The sequence below is a fragment of the Eptesicus fuscus genome, chromosome 9 (genome assembly GCF_027574615.1).
Source record: "Eptesicus fuscus isolate TK198812 chromosome 9, DD_ASM_mEF_20220401, whole genome shotgun sequence".
NCBI classification, from domain to species: Eukaryota; Metazoa; Chordata; class Mammalia; order Chiroptera; family Vespertilionidae; genus Eptesicus; species Eptesicus fuscus.
The window spans coordinates 62,433,489-62,437,710 of NC_072481.1; the positions used below are offsets into that span (position 1 = coordinate 62,433,489).

Consider the following 4,222-nt stretch of genomic DNA (forward strand, 5'->3'; position numbering starts at 1 on the left):
TGGAGGTTAAATGGGTAGTTTACTGGAAATTAGAAAATTCCTGAAAATCCAGGGACTTAAGTCAAAATAAGTGGGTATACTCCATTCCACTCTGTTACTTTAGATCAGCAATTCTCAACCTTTTTCATTTCATGCCACCCATAAACTAATTACTGAAGTTCTGCAGCACACCAAAACATATATTTTTTTTACCAAAATATTTTGACCAAAAAAAAGGTATACATGCTTTTGACTCACTCACACCCGACAGCTACTGTTGTGTTGGCTGTTGTCATTTTTTGACTTGACAATCTAAAGAAGAAGAGGTCAGGGACCTTAACTAGTCAGGTATTGCATGTTTTAAAAATTCTTGTGGCACACTGGTTGAAAAATCACTGCCTTTGATTGAAAGTCTGACTTACTCTAGACCCAAGCTTGGACTCTAGAAAGCTGGGGTTCTCATTTTGCTCTGCTACTAATCTTTAACAAAAAAAGGTTTCTGGGCTTCATTTTCTTCATCTGTAAAGCAAGTGGGATTACTTACATGTCTTTTGTGTCTCTTTGGGGCAGAAGTTCTATTCATTCATTAATTCAACGAACCTGTACTGAGCACCCACTATGTACCTGTGCTGTGCAGGGTGCTGGAGAGTCAAAGGTGAAGGAGACAAAGTCCCTTTCCTCAAGGAGCTTTGAGACTTCAAGTTAAGACTGTTAACTTGCTTACAGGTAATTACCCACCGAGTGATACATGTTACACAGAGAAATGTGGAAGGCACAGTGGCAGGAAGTGTCAAGTTAGGGAAGACTTTCCACAGAGAATCTTAAGTGTATCTTTTTTGTCCATTTGATGCTTTAAAATTTTTTCTAAGTTTTCATTACGTTTAAAGATGAGGCAATACATTCACATAATATAAAATTCAAAATATAAAAAAAGGGCACGCTGTGAGAGTTTCCCTTCTACCCCTGTCTCCCACAGCTCTCCCAGGCCGCCCTGTGTCCCTTCTCTGGAATAACCAGGACTGCCAGTTTTTTGTCCATTCCACCAAAGATTTGAATTATATCTGTAAAGAAGGAATAGAAGATAATCAGGGGAAAAGAGGGACTGAGCATTGCAGACAAAGGGAACAGCCTCAGCCTGTGGAGGAGTGGGGTCCCCTGGGCTGCAAGACAGAACGAGGCTCAGCTCCGTGAGGGGCCTTTCCAGGGCAAGGAGTTTGGATTTTATTTTGAAACGATAGGACAGTCATCGATGGGTTTAGAGCTTAGAGTGGGAAGGTACCTGATTAAATGCATGATTTAGGAAGAGCACTCTGGCAGAAATGTGGAGCATGGAGAGGCGACATCAATGAGGGAGACCAGTTAGCAGGCAACTGTAATAATCCAGGGAAGAACTAATGAGTACCTAAGTCAACACAGACAGAAGCAGTGGGGATTGAAAAGGGGGCCAACACGAGTTATGAAGGAAGGATGCACAGCATTGTTGGATCAACTGGATTCTCTCCTCACCTAAGAAGTGCCTAAGTCAAGTTCCAAGAATTAATGATCTCCTCTCTTTATGCTGCCCTCAGGGCACCTCATCTTGTCTTTGATGTTTATTCCAGTGACCTCAAGATGTCCAAGCTTCCCGGGTCAATTTCATCACTCAAATCCTTATCCCCATACTGCTCTGTCCTCACAAAAATCCCCTCTATCCACACTCTTCTCTGACCAGTCCCTGCACCTTCTAGTTCTGGGGGAAACCTGGCTTTCCCTTGAGGACACGGAATTCCCTGCAGCCCCATGAGTGGTGGCCAGTCTCGCTCACGTATCATGGGCCAGAAGGTGGTACAGATGTCCTTCTCGCTCCTCACTTCCACTTCCAAACCATTGTCCCTTTCTTGCTCCCCCATCAGCTGCCTTGAAGCTCCTGTCATCAGACTGCACCTCCCTGCAGGCCTCCCTGCTGTGTTCTCCCCTGTCCTCTGGGCCACTCCCAGGTTTCCTGTCTTTCTCTCCTCCATCCTCCTGTCATCATTCTTGGTGATTTCAATATCTACATGAATGGTCCATCCAATCTCATGGCTTCTCCATTCCTCAGCCTCTTTATTCCCAGCCTAGCCTGGATTAACTACTCAAGTCCTCTGCCAAAGGCAGCGCTAACACAATTATTCCCACCAGGACCACGTGGAGTAAGGGAGGAGCAGTTAAGAGACTGGTGCTCTCACCAAAGATAAAGGAATGCAGGATAAATGATAACAGATACCCCTCATAAAACACCAAAGGGGGAATAGGCACCTGGAAAAGTAGGAGGCAGACAAATCCTAGAAGACATGATTGTAGTATATTCAGATTAGAATTTATTCCATAACCAATGTGGAGTCCGTGAAATAAATTTCAATGCCTGGTTCAATCATCTAAAAAACATTAAAAATAAAAATAAAATAATACATAAAACGTTTTTAAAAAATAATATTAAGCAAAGCCCTATAAAGTAAAACTTCAGAAAGTATAAAAGGAATATAATTTAAATGTTGCAAATCGGCAACACAAGACATATATTCAAATCAGAGCAACACAATTAATACCCTTCACTTTTCATTTTCTTAAGAGCTTTAACTTAACTCACTTTAAATATCACACACTTTCTGCCAACCTAGTGCAGGAAATAACACACAAAGACTTTCTAAAATATTCAAACAAACATAGCCTTAAGGAGCAAAAAGATTTGGAAGAGGGGAGGGGTCTGGGGGAACTCAATGAAAGAAGATGAAGAGATTAGCTCAAAAACATAGCCCATGGACACAGACAACAGTGTGGTGATAGCTAGAGAGGGAGGGGAGGGGCAGGGGCTGGATGGAGGTGGGTAAGACGGGGAGGAATGGGGGACATCTGTAATAGTGTCAACAATAAAATAAACAAAAACAAGCGTTTTGAAGTTTTTATCTGTACAAAATGTTTTGTTATGTCATTTGTTTTGTGTAAGAATAATTGTTGATCATAAAATATGCTCTTTTTTCAACTTTACAAAATTAACACACACACACACACACAAAAAAACAGGAAAAGCCATAAACCCTGCTGGAGGGATTGAGATGCTGAAGTTCTTCGAACTGCTGTTTGCATTTATAAAATATGATGCACTATTTATAATCTCAACATTTTTAGAATTCAGCATATTTAAATGCTGCTACCTGATGTTACAAGCCAAGGGATTTCAGTTAGAACTGTAAGCATATGGATAGAACAGTCAAACCCAGACCAGATGGCTCTTTAAGTAGGCTGGTGGTAACATGCTGTTATCGGAGGACCCAAAAAAAGCACTTCAAAAATATCTCCCTTATCCAAGAGTCTTGGTGCCTGAAATTCCACCTTTACCACCCGGGGAAGGTAGAAGACGTCTTGCTCTTGCTTGCTCAGCATCTACTTCTCCTTCTGGTAATAACATCCTGGTTTCTGAAGCATGGTAGCAACCATACTTGGGTAAAAACTGCTGTTTGAATGTTAACCCTGCTATTCTGGCTGCTGCACCCACTTACTTGCTTAAACAATAGGGTAGCTACCTCAGCTTCCAGACTGAGACCTGGAGACTCACAGAGGTAATTTTCCTGTGCCTGTGGACCAGGACTACAGGAGATTGATTCCCACTGACTCAGTAGCTCCAGGAGTAGAAACTGTAGATAACCTTTAGAGATTACTGACTCCGCTTGGTTCTGCTGCTGTAAAAACCTGCTTTCGCAAGATAGGGCCACATTCCAATGTCCAGCAGGATGTGGCTGGGAGCGGCCCTGCAGGCTGTTCCCAACATTTAGAATTTAGAATTTAGAACAAAGGAAAATTTTTGTGGTTTGGACCTTTAAAAAGACTGCCTACACCTGAAACGGGGTGGTCGTGAGTGTGGCCACCTGCGTGTGGTGCTCTCGCGGCCGTCCTGGCCAGTTCAATAAATCCTTGCCTGCTTTTTTTAATCAATCAGCAGCCTCTGGTGGTCTTATTCTGACTCCAGGGTTCGACCCCACAACAGGTTCCGTAGGAAAGTGCCTCTCCCCAACTCTCTCTGAAGCTGTTAAATGGAGTTGATTCCTACCCTAAATTTGGAGGTGGTCTGAGACCCAGTCTTGACCATGCAGAATACTACATCCCTCTGGCCATAGAAATTGGTTTAGGGACAGACATATAACCAAGGAGATTCATTCCTGGGATTTTGAATGGAGGGAGCAAGAAAGAGACAATACTCCTCCCCCTGGGAAGCTAACACTGAGTTAGG

General features: G+C 42.8%; 1 non-coding gene across 1 annotated transcript; it reads left to right on the top strand.

The window, feature by feature from the left end:
• The first annotated feature begins 3,833 nt into the window (after positions 1-3,833).
• Positions 3,834-3,894, top strand: MIR9282 (microRNA mir-9282). The gene is given in 1 exon segment (NR_129002.2): positions 3,834-3,894. It is a non-coding gene; the product is annotated as a microRNA mir-9282 (primary transcript).
• The last annotated feature ends 328 nt before the right edge of the window (positions 3,895-4,222 follow it).